This window comes from Scylla paramamosain, unplaced genomic scaffold (assembly GCF_035594125.1).
Source record: "Scylla paramamosain isolate STU-SP2022 unplaced genomic scaffold, ASM3559412v1 Contig137, whole genome shotgun sequence".
NCBI lineage: Eukaryota > Metazoa > Arthropoda > Malacostraca > Decapoda > Portunidae > Scylla > Scylla paramamosain.
This window is the reverse complement of record NW_026973802.1, coordinates 13286-32861: the sequence shown is the minus strand read 5'-3', so window position 1 is coordinate 32861 and position 19576 is coordinate 13286. Positions and strand designations below refer to the sequence as shown.

Here is a 19576-nt window from a genome sequence, read left to right as displayed (position 1 = left end):
AATGTTTTGGCGCGCCTCCACACGGAGTTCTCAGATCGTGAGAGAAAGGCGTGCATCATTTGTGTCTCAACAATGAAGTACTGTTTGTTTGTTTGTGAGACGCTTCCCTTGGAAACTCTCATACTGACCATAGGCTTATTTTCACCTCTGACACATCTATCTTTTCCAAAATATACCTGTAATTCAACGCCATTCACTGTCTCTACAGCACTTAAACATGTCCTCCTCCACTACAAGAATCAGCTTTTAGCAACCCATCATAAAAGAAAGGAAAGTTAAGTATTCCATCTCACACTCAGCGGCTTTCCGTCTTCACAACACAGCACAAGGCAGGGCCAGGCGCCCCCTGCCGCCCTGCCAGCCTGCGCCTGCAGGTGCGCCTCCTCCACCCTTAATTCATGAATGCTTCGCTACACCACACCACCATACCACACCACCACACCACACAATCATTTGCGCCCCCTTCATTCCTCCTTCCTTTTTTCTCCTCTCCTATTCGTCATTTTCTTCTTTTCGTCCTCCTCCTCATCCTCCTCTTCCCACTACTACTACTACTACTACTACTACTACTACTACTACTACCACCATCACTCCACCGTTACTTCCCTTCATTCTTCCTTCCTTCTTCCTCTTCCTCCTCTATTCCTCACTTTTTTCCTCTTCCCACTACAGCAATCTACGCATTTCATACTTGGGCCGGAAACCCCTGGAAAATGAGGGAAATGTTGACGAAGAGAGACAGACTGGTAGGAGGGAAGGTCTCGGTCTGGGTCCTGATTGTGTTGGTGGTAGACGAGACGAAACGCTCTGAACGGGACTGCACCTATATTTACGTAACGTAATTTTTGAAAATCGCGAGAAGAAAGAAGACGCCCAGACTGGAATGCACTACAAATTCTGACTCGCCGTTTACTTCAGCTAATACCCAAAATATAAAAAGATTACCGAACTCAGTAATAATAACGAAATATCCCCCCAAAATCTGTATTATTTACGAACGGTGCTACAAAAACATTATAATATCTAGAAACAAAACACAGCCAAACTAAATCCTATTATATATTCTGAACACAATTTTTTTTTCCTTTCCAGACAAATAAAAAAAAAAAAACACGAATTGCTCGTCGTATAAAGAAAATAGTTTTTCATTTTTAGCAACGGATGTATGTTAAATTTGAAAATACGCATCGCTACACTAGATTTTATTGAATATTATTACTTGGTACATGTTTCTTATATTTGTTAAGTCTTAAATCCAATACCAATACAATCCTAGGCGTGCTAATTAAGAAAAAAAAATGTAAAAATATATAAAATGACGAACCGGTTTATTTTTGACAAACAAAAACACATCTAGACTGGATTTTATTATGTGTCATTACTTGTTATAGTTTCCTAATAATAAATCAAATATCAAAACAATGCTAACTCCATCAGTAGAAAGGAAAGAATAATGATACCGCGCCGAATTTTTTTTTTTTTTTTTCCTCCTTTCCTCAGTACCTCTTCCCTTTTCTACCCTGCATACTCTTCCTCTACCCTTCACCTTTCTTCCCTTTCCTAGTATTATATATCCCGAGTCTAGAAAACACCTGGAAACTGCTGGAAATCCTGAAATTTACGCTAAATATTGACGGGGAGAGACTGTTACCATAGCAGAGACAGGGCTGGGCTGGGCTCGGCAGGACTCGGCAGGGCTGGGCGGCAAGGATAACGTGGTGTGTGTGTGTGTGTGTGTGTGTGTGTAACTGTCCTGTTTCTGTGTGTGTGTGTGCACGCGCGTTTAAGTGTATAATTGCCGTGTGTGTGTGTGTGTGTGTGTGTGTGTGTGTGTGTGTGTGTGTGTGTGTGTGTGTGTGTAAATATCTAACTGCCCTATTTGTGTGTGTGTGTGTGTGTGTGTGTGTGTGTGTGTGTGTCTCAGTACTGCAAGGCACGTCACCTTTCTCCCTTCCCTCCTACCCCCCGCACACTCAAATCCTCAATTTTCGCGCCTTTTAATTGCGCTTGCTTTTCAAAACACATACCACATAAGTTTTGGATGTAAACAAGAATTGGGTAAAAAAAAAATTGTTTTGTTCGTGTTGTTGGTTTCCCGTTGTCTCCCAACAGCCTGGCAACTTTGCTCTCTCACCATTATTGTTTACAATGGTCGCAATGAAGTGACACGAGTTTCAAGGGTTTTTAAGGTTATACTGACAGATTAAGAACACTTTTACATTACTAAGAGAAGAAACAAGCTTGAAAACCCGGGTCATCATCTCTATGACCTTGAAAATAGTCGTGGTGTGAAAGCAAAGCGTTTCTGATACACACCTGAGAATAAATGTTTGAGGCGCCGTGCCTTGTTGTTGTTGTTGTTGTTGTTGTTGTTGTATATGTGTGTGTGTGTGTGTGTGTGTGTGTGTGTGTGTGTGTGTGTGTGTGTGTGTGTGTGTGTGTGTGTGTGTGTGTGTGTGTGTGTGTGTGTGTGTGAGGCAAAAAAACGGAACTACTGGTTGGATGGTTGATTACTCTTAGGTCATAGTTAACGTTACATGGACGTCACGAAAGAACGCTGACACTGGACGGCGATTATCCACTCAGAGATACAGCAAAGGGAAACAGCAGGGAGAGAAATTGCAATGGAACGTTTTCTTCACTGGAGACGACACCTGCATCTTTCCTTCCTCGTAAACACTTGATGATGCTGAGTGTTGGAGAGTATGAGGTCAGGTACCTTAATTAGTGGAATCTGTCTACGTATCAGCTTCACGTGAGGGATTGGAAGGTTTTTTATTCGCTGTTTGTCTCAATGTTTAACTCTGCGACTTGTTACGTGACTGACACTTTTAGGATTTGACATTTTTAGTATTTTTTTTTTAACAGTTTCCGTTGTCCTTGGCCAGAGCAGCAACTACATGAAAAAAGAAAAAAAAAGTAAGAGTAAAAGGAAATCGTGAGAACGTGGATGATATTAAGCTTTAGCGAACACGAAATCACATCTCACACAACAAAATACAAATTTGGAGCTAAAGGTTCATTATTGGCTAAGCACCTCACTCTGTAGCTGCGCGTGTCCGTCCCGGCAAGCACGTGGGTGATATTGAACGTTACAAAGCATGAAATCAAAGGCTCTTAATTGCTGAGTTCCATCTAGGAATTCATTTCACGTCACGGACTCAAGGGTCATGGCTCCAGATCTCTTACGTTGTAGCTGCACGGTTCCTTTCATGTAATGTAGAGTATGAATTCAAATAATCTCTGTTGAAATGCATCTGTGTATTTATTCCACGTTAGGGACTATAAAATTAACTATGAAATGTCAAACGAGATCCATTTAGTTAATATTTAGTTAATAAACACCCCGTCTACGTATTAATCAGAAGAAAACTGTGCTAAACAAGCATATCACTAGTGGCGATGCTAGCGCTATTGATGGTGGTGGTGGTGGTGGTGGTGGTGGCGGTGACGGATCCATGTTATCTCGTGAACCAATCAGTGAAGTCATACAGCGGTGGTGGTGGTGGTGGTGGTGGTGGTGGTGGTGGCGGTGACGGATCCATGTTATCTCGTGAACCAATCAGTGAAGTTATACAGCGGTGGTGGTGGTGGTGGTGGTGGTGGTGGCGGTGACGGATCCATGTTATCTCGTGAACCAACCAGTGAAGTCATACAGCGGTGGTGGTGATGGTGGTGGTGGTGGTCGTGGTGGCGGTGACGGATCCATGTTATCTCGTGAACCAACCAGTGAAGTCATACAGCGGTGGTGGTGGTGGTGGTGGTGGTGGTCGTGGTGGCGGTGACGAATCCATATTATCTCGTGAACCAACCAGTGAAGTCATACAGCGGTGGTGGTGGTGGTGGTGGTGGCGGTGACGGATCCATATTACCTCGTGAACCAACCAGTGAAGTCATACAGCGGTGGTGGTGGTGGTGGTGGTGACGGATCCATATTATCTCATGAAGTCATACAGCGGCCCAGTTAGCGGGCAATAATGCTATTACTCACCCAACCAATTACGACAAAGGCTGGGACAAAGTTGAAGCCGTTCCCTCTACCCCGCGTCCCCACCACAGGCGCCGCTACCTGCTGACGGAGATTCCTGTGTGGGGCGGCAAATACTTGACAGCTTTTGTGCATTTCATTTGATTCATTTAGTGGAGAGAGAGAGAGAGAGAGAGAGAGAGAGAGAGAGAGAGAGAGAGAGAGAAAGAGAGAGAGAGTTAAGATTAAAACAAAAGAAAGAGCACAAAAAAATAAGGTGAAGCTGCAAGAAGCCATCAGGCCTACACGTGGCAGTCCCTGTATGAAACAAACCTACCTATTTATACCTATCCAAGGTACTCAAGATTCAAGGATAGAAAGCACTTAGACTAACACTGACACACAGCACCTTTGATAGTGGAGGTATTAGCCAGGTTACATAACATCACAATAGATAACTAAAGACTCTGAGTTGATAATTACGAAGTCTAACAATAATGCACCGCGGCTTTAATAGTGGAGTTACTAGTTACTATGTTAGGTTAGATCAAGTCAAGACAACCAAAGACTGAGGGTTAAGAAGTGGTAAGCCTAATTCTGATAGTTCCGCAGCTCTAACCTTGAGCGAGACAGGCTTGGTGATGCATTAAGCGGCACAGCGAGCGATGATCTCCTTTACGAGGGAATAAAACCATCAGGCGGGACGTTTGGTGAAAACCTTCATTCCGTAAACAGCAACTCGGCGGCTGGCTGTCGGATCAGGGCGGAGGAGTCAACCTCTCGCTGTGACTGTTGTGTTCAGGCTTCACATGGATGTGTTAAGATGTAATGGATATATTTAGCGTATCTCTGTAATTAATATGTTTAGAGCATCCCTGTAGTAGTAGTAGTAGTAGTAGTAGTAGTAGTAGTAGTAGTAGTAGTAGTAGTAATAGTAGTTAATAATAGTAGTAGTAGAAAAAAAAAAAAAAAGAGGAGGAGGAGCAAGACTCATTTACGTTCCTGTTTCGGATTCAAAAGTTATCATTAATTAGCCACTGTAAGAAATGTTTATGCCTGTTACGTATTAATGTTTCAGTACACGTCATGCTATTATCAATATAAAGACATGCCTTAGCAATACTAATTCAAACTCTAAGTTAACACACTGCAACGCTTCACTCTCTTACCACGAGTATTTTCAAAGGCCACAGATATGACTACCATGTTCCCAAGAGTGTTTCTCGTGTCAGTAATGTACCTCGTTGATCTATCACTAGCACTATATAAAACACTCTTAAAAACCAATGTAACTTCACGACGACTATTTTCAAAGACCACAGAGATGAGTACCATGTTCCCAAGAGTTTATCGTGTCAGTAATGCAGAAATCTTGTTAATCTGTCACTCATACCATAAAACACTCTTAAAAACCCACCTAACTTCATGACGACTATTTTCAAAGGCTACAAAGATGATTAGCTGTATTATGAAGCGTTTCTCCTGTTAATGGTGTGGAAATTGTGTTAATATATCACTATAAATATAAAAAAAAACCGTAAAAAAGCTCGTATAAATTCGTCTGTGTAGAGTCCTTTGAAAGTAGTGGAGTTGTGGCGTAGAAGAGTTTGGAAATATATTCCTTAGAGGGAACATCACTGCCATTTAACAATACTCGGGTTATTAACAGTAAATAATGATATCTATCACTGCGCCTGCCACTGACAACTTCACTTCATTTTCAGACTCATGAATGATTGCAAACAATGAATAAACAATAAAGTCAAGTGAAGTTTCGATCTCCACAATAATTACTACATTAAGAACATAAGAACATAAGAAATAAGGGAAGCTGCAAGAAGCGACCAGTCTTACACGTGGCAGTCCCTGTATGAAATATACCTACCTATTTCCATCTATCATCCCCATCCATAAACCCGTCTAATCTTCTCTTAAGGCTCCCTAATGTCCTAGCACTAACAACATGATTACTGAGTCCATTCCACTCATCTACCTCTCTATTTGAGAGCCAATTTCTTCCTATCTCTTTCTTAAACCTAAATTTTTTAAGTTTGAACCCGTTATTTCTTGTTCTGTCCTAGTTTCTGATCCTAAGAATTTTACTTACGTTCTCCCTGTTATAACCCTTATACCACTTAAAGACTTCTATCAGGTCCCCTCTTAACATACGTCTCTCTAAAGAATGTAGATTTAACAGCTTCAATTTCGCCTCGTAAGGAATACTCCTCATCCCCTGTATCCTTTTAGTCATTCTCCTCTGTACTGATTCTAATAGACCTATATCTTTCCTGTAATGTGGGGACCAGAACTGCACAGCGTAGTCTAGATGAGGTCTGACCAGCGCCAAGTATAATTTTAATATTACTTCCAGCCTTCTACTTTTTAACACTCCTAAAAATTAATCCTAGTACCCTATTTGCTCTGTTTCCGGCCTCAATGCATTGTTTTCCTTGACGGAGTTCAGAGCTAACTATAACTCCTAAATTTTTCTCGTACCCTGTACCTACCAGAGTTTGGTTGTTTATTGTGTACCTACTGTGTGGGTTTCCTCTACCTACGCTAAGTACTTTGCATTTGTTGATATTAAGCTGCATTTACCATCTGTCCGTCCGTTCATTCATCCTTCCTAATTCTGCCTGCAAGGGGATGGCATCCGATTCTGACATAATTAATCTACCTATCTTTGTGTTATCCGCAAATTTACTAACATCACTGCTAATTCCACTATCCAAGTCATTGATATATATTTTAGTTAGTACAATTTGCTGGTGTATTTATTATATTTCGTATGATAACGTTGGTATTTACAAATTAAGAAAAAACGTATTTAACTCAAACATTAGAGCAAAGGCAATCATACTCAGAATATGACTGTCACTGGAAGACTTTCTTGCAATAAACAGCAACATAATATCATCAGTACATTTATCACGTTAATCGAGAATAATGCTGGCGAGTGACGAGCCTGTAGCAGTGCTATCAATCCTGGCTTCAACAGTCGTCCTCAGAAGGCCAACACAAATAATAAATAAATAAATAAATAAAATAAATAAATAAATAAAATAAAATAAAATAAAAGTTTCCCGACCCTCCCGGAAGTGAAAAGGTAACAGGAAAAGATTTTAACATTTCCAGTGAACGCACTAATGAATCCCAGCGACTTGCATAACAGATTCGGTGCGATGGGTGGCGGAGGCAGCGAGAACAGGCAACAAGATCCCTTCCTTGAGTCGCCTCTTTCACTGTGACACCACCATTGTGACAGAGCAGAGTTACACTCAGACTTCCCAGCTTTAAGGTGAGATGAAGAGCGTGGCAATCAATGTACGCCCTCCTGCTGGAGACACACGGCTCTGTGATGTGCCTGGCGAAGATGATACTTGTTGGCAAAGTAATACTAGTTAATTCTAGGTAATTATGAGCTTGTCTTTGTGTTGTCTCCTCTACGGTCTGTTATCTTGCTTTTTTTCTAACAGTTTTTTGCCCTTGACCAAAGACATTCTTACATTAAAAAAACGGAAAATCAAAGTAAAGCCTTGGACGGTTAGAAGATTGTCACAAATACCTCCTCTGTAGTGGATCGAAAGACAGCACAGGCATGATAGGACCCCAAAAAAAAAACAAAAAAAAAAATAAATAAATAAATAAAAAATAAATAAATAAACGGACGGGAAAAAAAAAAAATAACGTTTGCATGAACCCAAAAGAAATAAGCTGAACCGAATGAACTCACCAGACAAGTGAACGTCAAGACAAACATAGTAATGAATACACCCAAGGCGGTTCATGGTACGAGCAAAGCGCCTTTCCTGGTGTTCAAGGTCAGAGAGGACAGCGAGGCCTAAGACTTGTCACCAGCTCAGGAAACACGACATCTGGAGCGGCTGGTGAAGATGAAAATTTGGAGATTGAAATTCATGCATACAGAGAATGTGTGTCGTGAAAATTTCCCCTCCTCGCAAGATTCATGTAGTCGATGGAATTAGGTGAGATATGACTGCCTGAATGTGACCAGGTCGCACTCCTGAAGCGGGAATACGGTGAATATGTTTGATATATTTACACTTCAACCTTCCCTCTGGTCTCCTCGATAATTCTCCTATTTGTGTCCCTCGATGCAATGATGATCACCTATAAACACCAAAATGACGCGGGTTATTTTACGTTGGATAGCAAAACGTGGCCATAATGCTACAATACGGTGCATATTCTTGGTACATTCAACCTTCCCTCTCGTCTTCTCTATAATTCTTCTACAGTAACACTTCAATGTCATAATTATCACCTATAAACGCCAAACCGATGTGGGTTACTTTACGATAAAAAGCAAAACGCTGCTATGATACTGGAACACTGTGAAAATACTTCAATCTTCATTCTTTCTTTCTCGATAAAACTCTCGCCCTTCGCTGCCACAACTGTCACCTATAAACAACGAGCGGGTTACTTTACGCTGGGAAGTAAAATAAGTGACCATCGTGAGCATTATGACAAACACTCATCTTCGTTCCTGGAGAAGGTAAGATAAGAGAGCGAGTGAGGAGGTAATTCATAGAAAGAGTGAGACAAAAATGACATACATTGAACTGCCATAAAGAAAGAAAGTAAATAGTGAATGTTGTCTTTACCTGTGCATAGATAAGGTAAGAAAATAAAGAGAAAGGGCTGCATTCACCTGTGCACAGAGAAACTAAGAAGGAAAGACTGGCAGCTCAGTTCATCTGCGCCCTGAGTAAGTATGAGAAGTAATGACAAATACATTCACCTCTGTAAATAGAAACAAAATAATGACGTTAATAGAGAAAGCAAGAAAAAAGACTAGCCCTGCATTTATTTGCCTCTTTGTAAAGAAAATTACAGAGGAAAAAAATTACAGCCATAAGGAAACCACGAAGAAAAATAGAGGAAAATGAATGAGAACCTAATTAACAAACACATCGGCAAAATGAGACGAAAAGCACTTCAAAGGAGCATTTAGAAACCATTATTTTGATTAGGTGGAAGAAGAAGAGACTTGAAAGGTAACAAATGTCGGGTCACAGGGTGCAAACTCCATCAAATTTCCTTCTTGCCGCCTAAACCATCACAGGGGAAGTGGGAGAAAGTACCATCGCCTCTGAGTGTTGGAGTGAGGCAACCTTCAGGCCAAAGACACTTCCGCCATTTTCCACGTGAGATTTCCTGACGTGTTTTTTTAAGTCGATCTCTGTGATATTTGTAGTGTGTGTGTGTGTGTGTGTGTGTGTGGTAGAGAGAGAGAGAGAGAGAGAGAGAGAGAGAGAGAGAGAGAGAGAGAGAGAGAGAGAGAGAGAGAGAGAGAGAGAGAGAGAGAGAGAGAGAGAGAGAGAGAGAGAGAGAGAGAGAAATAACCATATAGGGACGGTAAAATAAACAGACATCCAGACATAAAGACAGATATACATAGATACATACATACATACCTATACATACAAACAAACAGACAGACAGACAGACAGAAAGGAAGAAAGAAAAAACAGAAAGACGAACAAGAAGACAGCCACAAGCAGCCTGTAAGGAGCAGGTCTGGGCAGCTTTCCAGCATCACTAAGAAAAAGGAGGGAAGCTTTAACAATAAGAGGATAAACACGTCCGTCGCCTTTCACCAGAACATTAAGTACCAGCCGTGCTCCTCCTCGCCGCGTAGTTCCCGCCACCACATTCTCTGCGCGACAACAAAACCGTGGAAGCTGCACTGACAAGGCTGACAATGATCACAATTTTGTCTCTGGAAATAATTTGTGTTGTGTTGTGCCGTGTGTATTTTTGCCTGTTGTATAGATTTGTATGTGCTGTATATTGTTGCTACTTTTACGCATCTCAGTGCTTCGTGGGCCATCCTGCATGAACGGTTTCCTGTGTCTACCACATATATACTTACAAAGTGTGCAAGTTCTTCCAGCTGTCCGAGAACATCAAGTGGTGCCCAGTATAGTGTAAGTCTCTCCCAGCTCAGCCATCTTAACCAGGTCCATTCTCAAACGATTCAGCCTTCACTAGTTTTAATCTCTATCATGAAAATTACCGGGCGGTTTCGATGTTATTTTCATTATTTTTGTGATAGTGTAACAAGAACTCTTCGTCATCATTTGGAAAACACTCGTGAGAAAGACTTTATTTTTCTCTCCCTTTGACGTTTCGAAAGTTTATGAGATTCCACAGCGTTTGAAAACACGAGCCTTGGTTTTCTCCACACGACCGAGCCACGAAACACTTTTGCGACGCCGAACTTCAGTCATTCCTGCAAACTGTTGTTGACGCACAAACCAAGAAACAAAAATAGAGAGGTTGAGAAACACACACACACACACACACACACACACACACACACACACACACAAAACAATGAAACACATGAGACAAGACACAAGCAAGAAAAAAAAACAAGGACGAGGGAAATAGAAAAAAGAGACACAGGAGAAGGAAAGAATGTACGAACGAGAAAAAAAAAAGAGACAAAGGAGATAAACAATAGAAACACGACGCATGAGAGAAAGAAAAAGACAAGGAAAAAAGGAACAAGGAAAAGGAAAGGAAGAAGCAACGGAAGTGAAAAATAGGAACACGAGACAAAAGTGAAGGAAAAGACGAGGAAAGAGGAAACGAAATAAATAAATAAAAAGAACGAGGAAATAAACAGGAAAATGTCAACACAATGTGATGATAGTTTTCCACGTACAAGAAAGTATCAGTGGTTGTTGTTGTTTATCGTGAGACAAAGACAAAGGTGCGAAATGTTGTCAGCGTTAATTAATTACTATGAGGAATGAAAGGGATTGTGTGACTTGCTTTTATGTTCACTCCATTATAGACGACCCTTTGTGTCCCTTCCTTCTGAGCCCCGCCACAAGACACACTCAGCTGGTAATAATGAGACGACAGTGTGTGTGTGTGTGTGTGTGTGTGTGTGTGTGTGTGTGTGTGTGTGTGTGTGTGATACTGGTTCGTATTCTGAAACACTTCCTTCTCTCACGCAGAATATTTTCAAAGGGCACAGAGATAAACAGTCGTGTTCTAACTGGTGGCTTCTTCAGTGAATGGCCAGAATTCTTGTTAAATTATTAATGCAGTCATAGAAACATCCTTGATAACCACCTTGCCTGTCAGTACAGCTTGATACAGCTTGATAAAAAAAAAAGTCGAGAAGAAACGAGGTCCATTACCGTACCACGAATCAGGCACTGTTAGGTATACTACTACTACTACTACTACTACTACTACTACTACTACTACTACTACTACTACTACTATTACTACTACTACAGTTATCATTATTAGAGACAAGTGTCATGAAGCAAGCTTTTTTAATTATTTTCGTTCTTGGTTTCTTTAGGGGAACAATAAATGTAACTCGCCTCAAAAGACACACACACACACACACACACACACACACACACACACTCTCTCTCTCTCTCTCTCTCCATCCCCAACCTGTCTGAGTGTCTGATCACAATGATTCCTGTGACTACTATCACGCTCCACGGCGGGGATGAGATGTGGCAATCACGATCATGCGAGAAACGCGAGGCCCACCTTGGCCAGACATGAGTGTTCGGTTGTGTCATCCAAACACTCAGGTAGACCGATTCCTTAGAGGTGACCAGACGCCGCGGGGTCATCTCTCATCTACATAAAAAAAATCCATTGTCTGCAAACTCTCTACAGGTACTGATTAGGAAGAAGAAACCAACAAGAATTTAACTATTCCTTACCAGCGTCATCCTTCTTCTTACGCCACATTAAATACAAATATTAAGTTCTCTTTGTTTGATTTTAATGCTGCTTGCTAAGAATATTAAACTTTTAAAATATCAATAGATTTTCTTAAAGCATCTACCCACAAGCATATCCTGAGCACAGAACACGGAATGCTCCTCAGACGTTGTTAACCTCAATGCAGCTTGATTGAGACTGCTACTTATAAGATATCAATAGATCTTCTCAATGCATCTGTCCCCACGCCAGTCCTGGGAGCTGACAATGGAATACTCCTCAGACTGGAGCACGTCCTTGGTGGTGAATGCTGACGGCGACCCTTGAGCCAGATGATCAAGGCATTTGCTGCGAGAGCTTAACATGCCCTTCCTTTGAACCATCTGACCGAGTCAGCGGCTTAACGCCGTCTGTTTTCACGGTGTATATAATACGTAACAACAGAGGAGCTCGAAATAGAAGGGTGGGCTAAAGCAAAAAAATTGGTAGTGACCTAAAATTAGCCCTGTATTCTGATCCCGAAAATAGCAGCTTAGGGTTTTCCCGCAATTCTAATTCCTCTAATATACTGTAAAGTACAAAAAATAATAAATAAAAAATATATAAATTCTCAAGTTTTGCAAGGAGGTTGTAAGAACACCAGGGGACTTTGGCCTCAAGGAAAATGAAACACACAAAAGGGAGTGCGACATGCCGGCTTCTGAACACTATACCACTGCAAATCTCCGCATTCCTTTCCGACAGGTAACTTGATCTAGACAGCTACAGACCAGACGGCAACACTCAGAAAACACTCCAACACCAAATGCGGCTTGTCACCACCACACACTTCCGCTGCCTCACAAAATCATCTCCCTCAGCAACTTAATTGATGCGCCTCGTCCACACATGTCTGGGACACGCCCCACCCAGCTCGTGTGAAATGACTAAAGAGTTATAATAGTTGGGAATGAACGGCAGCACCCACTCACTTCCTGCAGACTATTTCACAAGCGCGATAAGACTGACCACTGATTCCTCACTACCAGATGTTTGAGACGCAGTCATGCATTCCTAATTTTTTTTTTTTTCTCTCTCTTTTAAGGATTATTTTCAGAGGCTACTGAGAATATTAGTTTTTTTTTTTTTTTCTGTTCTGTTGATGGTGTACAGCTCTTGTTCACCAATGACAATGATCTGGAAGACATCTCTTGTAACTCTATCGGTTTCCACTGAAGTCAATTAAAACCAGGTGAAACAAGACGCCGAGACGAGGGCGCGACCACACAAAACCCGCCAAGGAAGACGCGGCATTCCAGCTTTTTCTTGGCCCATTCCACCAAGGCAGTAATTACAAACATTAATTGAACCCACCAAACTCATGAACATTTATCATTTGGGTGAAGGAAATTACAGAGACCCCACGGAAGAAGAAGGCAGGTTTCCATTCCCGCGGCTGCGTCCCTCACGCCAGCGAAGCATCACGATTACTGCACATGCTCAATAAAAAAAATAAATAATAATAATAATAATAATAATAATAATAATAATAATAATAATAATAATAATAATAATAAATAAATAAATAAATAAATAAAAAATAGCTGCACATTGTATCTTGGGTAATTCCTGCGCTTTCCTTCCTTGGCTTCTGAGCAAGATGCCTAGATAAGTCAGTAATATTTTTGTTTGGAATAATTTCGCTACCTTCTGGCGCTCATTTACCAAAACCTTTAATTGTGGGTGCGCAATAAAGGTACTGCATTATACTATATATATATATATATATATATATATATATATATATATATATATATATATATATATATATATCCACCTAAGCTTCCTTCACATATTGCTCACTTCGCGCTAAGGTTGCAGCTCAAATACAAATAATCTCGTTTCGGTAATAGGCGTCAAGTATGAAGAGGGGAGCATAACGCGCGTGTATTGTATTTCATTAGTAGCTTAATAGCGGGATTCAAAACCATCTTGCGGAGACTCCGCTCGTATTGAGGTCAAGCAGCGTACTTACCATCACCATCATCAGTAGTAGTAGTAGTAGTAGTAGTAGTAGTAATAGTAGTAATATTATTATTATTATTATTATTAGTAGTAGTAGTAGTAGTAGTAGTAGTAGTAGTAGTAGTAGTAGTAGTAGTAGTAGTAGTAGTAGTAGTAGTAGTAGTAGTAGTTGTTGTTGTTGTTGTTGTTGTTGTTGTTGTTGTTGTTGTTGTTGTTGTAGTGAGTTTTTGTATGTAATATTTAGTAGTTTAAAACTAATATAACAGACCATTGATGAAAGGATATTTGTTTCTATTAAGTTTAATTCTCAGCATGTAATATTAAACAATTTAGAAAATTAGGATTTAGCAGTGAGTTAAAGGCTAATTAATATTGTGGCAGCAGTTGCGGTTATACTCTAAGGTTGAATGACAATATATTGTTTATTGTTAAATGAACATATATTTTTTTTAAGATAACCTGAAAAAAAAAAAAAAAGTGCGCAAAGGTTGTTTCTTGCCTCTTTATCAAAACAGTCTAGTTCACGATATTTAGAGTCTAGCCTACTCACTGACAAAAATGTTAAATAGCCGCGGTATCTTCACCGTGCAAAGTAGTAGTAGTAGTAGTAGTAGTAGTAGTAGTAGACAATAGAAGGAAGAAAACTTTCGAGAATTTTTTTTTTTTGTTCTTTTCTCTCTCTCTCTCTCTCTCTCTCTCTCTCTCTCTCTCTCTCTCTCTCTCTCTCTCTCTCTCTCTCTCTCTCTCTCTCTCGTCGTGTATATATTTTTGCTGTTCTTATTCTTTAGTATCTTCTATTCATGGTAACCCTTTTACTTCCAGCACGTCGTAACGCTCAGCACAAAAGCATCATTAATCCATTACCTCTCCCTTCCCACCCACTCACTTCACTCAAACAACAACCACCAAGTCACGGACATGCTGAGCTTCGACTAATTATTCCGACCTCTCGCTTCCTAGAAAATAAATCTACAGTGTGAATTTTCTGGTAACAAGCTTTTCTCTTTGCTCTTAATTCTCAATGAGTGTTTTGCTCCTCGCCTGCCCATGACCTTGTAATGAATGCAGGTGAGGCAGGAATGTTTAGAGACGTCGCAGTGAGCGTTTTGATACCAGATAGCGCCAGAATTTTTAATTCTCGCCGGAAAATAAATACTTTTTGGGGCAAGGTTTTACAAGCTTACAAAGGTGTATCGTTGCACAGTAATGCGTCTGAATTTTAAGTCAATTAATTTCGTGATAACTGACAGCACATGACATTGTTTGAGCCTCTATTCATAATTTCAGATGATATTCTTAAAAGAGCCTATAAGTGTATCAAGGCAGGCAATCTGTAATTTTCTACTGACCTCAATGGAAGTATACTAATATATACTTGCATTTTCATGTACTAAACAACAGGCAAATCCATTTAATGTAAAGAAAATATAATTTTGTATCAGAGACTTTATTTTTGCGGTACGATCACTATCCTCGGGTACTTGGGCAGCGAGCAAACCAAAACACAGGACCACGCTTACTGGACTACCCTGCACAATGGATACATCACCGCCACAATCATGGACTACAGCGGAATTAAGAAAATTACTGAAAGAACGAGCTATACCCTATTCTGGATATAGTAAAGCAAAGTAAAGGCCTTTGTATCGGCAGAACTGAGAGGCTATTCTTTACACTTTACACTCCTTCCTAATGGCGCGCGGCGCTTTCTTTAACTGAAGAATCATGATCAAGATAAGTACGTCGTACGTCCGCCAGCGGTGCTGTTCTTTTTTTTTTATTTCACTGATTACTTTCATATACAGGACGTGTCAGTGATATCTGATATTTTTCAACATTCCCAGATAAAATGCACAAGCCGAAATCAACATCCTTTTATTTTTACTGTTCATACTTAAAAAAAAAAAAAAATCATTACCTATTTTTAGTTTTATCTTATAATTCAATTAACAAAGCCTTATCATACACCAGTAAGTATGAATATTAATATTAAGGGTTATGTTTTTAATTTTAGATACACTTGTGCAGCAATTCATGCTGTACTTTTCCTGTACATCGATTTCAAATTTAGCTAAGACACCCCTTTGCCCCACGAAATCGGAGACAATTAAAAATGCTGGCGCTGATAGGTATCTACCAGCCTCACTGCCACGTCTCTATCTGCATGGATATCTGCATGGAAATGAAATCCACGTGAGAATCGGGTGACTTTAATTTTCAGAGCCATTAATCAAGATAGGGTTAAAGCTTGATGGAGAGAGAGAGAGAGAGAGAGAGAGAGAGAGAGAGAGAGAGAGAGAGAGAGAGAGAGAAATTTAAATCATCCTTTTATGAGGCGAAGAGACACAAGCCTTTGTTTTTCCTTACTTGATATAGAAATAACGTTCCTGAGAGCGAGAGAGAGAGAGAGAGAGAGAGAGAGAGAGAGAGAGAGAGAGAGAGAGAGAGAGAGAGAGAGAGAGAGAGAGAGAGAGTCTGCTAAGTTCCTGGTAAGTTGAGTATTGTTGTTACTCTTATTAGTAATCACTGAAATGACAAATACAAGAATAATAATCATTATCATAACGTGCATCATTCTTTTTCATGCCTGCAATTCATGAGGCACACACACACACACACACACACACACCCTCCCCTGGACCCCCACCCTCTCCCCTTCCATTCCTCCACCCGCCGTTCCTCCTCCTGGTCGGAAGCTTTCATCCTGCTAAGTAAATCCCCTATAAAGGACAAATATTAGCTTGAGAAGTCTTTGCTTATAATTAGTATCGTCAAGTATCATGACAAAGAAAACAAATAATTTGGTTCAATACATCGGCAGTTCAATGACCGATATAGTTCTTGCTTTAGCTAAAATAAAAGAAAAAAATAATACCCTTAATTCTTTTGTGCCCATTAACAATAAACTGATCTCTTGCAGCATAACAGGATACAGGACAACACAACGCTGCACAACACAAACAAACACAACACACTTCCTCCACATATCACAATACAAGCCCCTTACAACACAACACAAAACAACATACTGCTTTCTTACGACACAATACAACACAGTACAGTACACTTCCCTCACACAACACAACTCAACACAACACACTGCCCAAACACAACACAACAGCACAAAACAACACCCGCCCTCTGACTACACACCACAACCCAACACACGCCCCCTTATAACACATATCTATCACAACACAACACTGCCCTACATAACTCACACACACACACACACACACACACACACACACACACACACGCACACACACACACACAGAAATGATCCGTGCTAATGAACACACAGGGCAAGTCAGCATACAAGCAACAAATGAACAGCACGTCACGGGATTCAGAGCAACACGTGAGGAAGGATTTGAGCAGAATAGAAAAATTGTTGCAATAAGTGATGAACGCGCAGTGAAGAGAAAAAAAAATATTGCAGGGATTAACTTGGTACTCTGTCCTCGCTATTGCTGTCAACAACACGAGCAGTAACAGCAGCGACACGTGGCATTAAATAACAACTATAACAAATGAATGATAGGTCAAGGTACTGCATTCACTTGCTAAATAGATATGTACAGTGCATGACCGTGAATAAGTTTGAGTAATTGATTAATATGATTGGCTGAGTGGGTGAGACAAGTGACTCATTAAAAAACAAAACGTAGCAGCCGACGTGAATGAATGAATGAATGAATGAATGAATGAATGAATAAATGAATGAATAAGAAAATAATAAATAAATAAGACAATTAAGGACTAACTTAATAGAATTTATGGTGGCATCGTTACTTACAAGACAAACAACAACAACAACAACAACAACAACGCAATATTCTAGAAACATGAAAAAAAAAAAACAGACCGAGAGACAGACACGCAGGCAGGCAGTCAGACAAACACAGTGGCAGGCAGACAAGCAAACACGTATTGACACAAACATACATAAGGATAACAAAAAAAAAACGGAAAAACAGACAAAAAAAAAAAAAAAAACAGACAAAAAAAACAGGCAGAAAAAAACAAAACGAACACACACACACACACACACACACACACACACACACACACACACACACACACACACATGATAAAGGAGGCTAACAGGACACTCAGTAATAAAGAAGAATACTGCAAATTACAACGTAAGTTTGAGGCAAAATTGGTCAGCTTCAGGCAGCAAGACTTGTGGTGGTGTGATAAAAAATGGACTTTCATAGCCTCTCTCTCTCTCTCTCTCTCTCTCTGGTTATGTTTGTTAGTACTGGGAAAGTGATAGTCTCTCTCTCTCTCTCTCTCTCTCTCTCTCTCTCTCTCTCTCTCTCTCTCTCTCTCTCTCTCTCTCTCTCTCTCTCTCTCTCTCTCTCTCTCTCTATCTATCTATCTATCTATCTATCTATCTATCTATCTATCTATCTATCTACCTATCTATCTACCTATCTATCAATCAATCTAAAAATTAACCTCACACAAGTGCATTATTATTACTTTCCAGCTCGCCAGCACAGTACGTGTCTCTACATTCCCAGCATGTTGTGAAAGGCCACTAAAGGGGAAGGGGCGAGGTGGTAGCAACGCCTTTTCTCTGTGCTTATTCCCGTAGTGAGAAAAGTAGAGACAGACGAGGGGTGATTTTACAGAGTCCTCGCTGAACCCTGATGGATGAGCCTGGTCTTGTCAATACCTACTTTGTTTGATAGGAATGACTGGGTTATGTTAGATTAGTGTTGTTGCTGGTGTTGTTGTTATTGTTGTTGTTGTTAATGGTGGGATTGTGGTGTTTTTACTGGGCTGGTTGTTGCAGTTGTGGTGGTGGTAATGGTGGTGAGTAGTAGTAGTAGTAGTAGTAGTAGTAGTAGTAGTCGCACCACCATCAACAACACCACCACCACCACCACCACCACCACCACCACCAGTAACAACAAAAGTAGCAGTAAAAGTCAGATCATATCAGGTTAACTTGTACCAATATTAAGTTGAGTCCCACGAGACCAAGGTGGTAGAACAATATATGGTAAAGCGCAGTACAAGAAAGTCAATATTGTAAGGCACAGTACAGGGAGGGCAGTGTATCGTGAGGCGCATTACTAAGGCCAGTACATTGTGAGGCACATTACTAAGAGGAGCTGTGTATTATAAGGCACAGTACAAGAAAGGCAGTATATTGTAAGGCACAGTACAGGGAGGGCAGTGAGAGGCGAGGCGTAGTACTCACTGACGAGCGGTGTCTCCTCAGCTGGCGGCAGGGACTCTGATGGTCATGAGGAAGACAGTCATGGAGAGCAGCGCCGAGATGCCCTGAGTCACCTTCTCCCCGGATCGCTCGGCACGTGGAACACCAAAAGGGCTGCAGAGAACAGAGGGAAGGTACATGTAGGTCAAGAGTGAAGCTGATGGAGATGTTTGAGTGGCATAAGGGAGATGGCAACCAGAGGAAAGGTGTACGAGTGGTGATGATGGAGGTGTTCAAGTGGCATAAGGGATATAACAAGGTGACAAACAAAATATTCAGGATTAGTAATCAGGAGAGGTAGGTTTTCTACAGGGACTGCCACTTGTAGGCCTCATCACTTCATGCACCAACCCATATTTTGTCGCGTTATGTTCCTGTGGTTCTGATGGAGGTGTGCAAGTGGGAGACAACACGGTGATGTAGACAAGATTCTATATGGTCAATAATCAGGATGGGGCTAGAAGATGCTATAATTTTCTCAAGGAGTGACGAGGCTGGACCAAATCATGAAGGAATACATCAGCAGGAGACATTTCCTCGTCTGTTTGAGAACTATTCCTAACAAGCTAACTAAGAAATCAACAAATTCTAACAAGCTAATTGAGAAATGAACTAACTCTAACAAGCTAAGAAATCAA

General features: G+C 40.6%; 1 long non-coding RNA gene across 1 annotated transcript; it reads right to left on the bottom strand.

Annotated features, from left to right (window-relative positions):
• Nucleotides 1-1491: 1491 nt before the first annotated feature.
• On the bottom strand, nt 1492-19049 carry LOC135099500 (uncharacterized). Its single transcript, XR_010268045.1, has 3 exons — nt 18921-19049; nt 4587-4717; nt 1492-4085 (listed from the first exon to the last, which is right to left on the bottom strand). It is a non-coding gene; the product is annotated as an uncharacterized LOC135099500 (long non-coding RNA).
• Between the last annotated feature and the right edge of the window lie 527 nt (nt 19050-19576).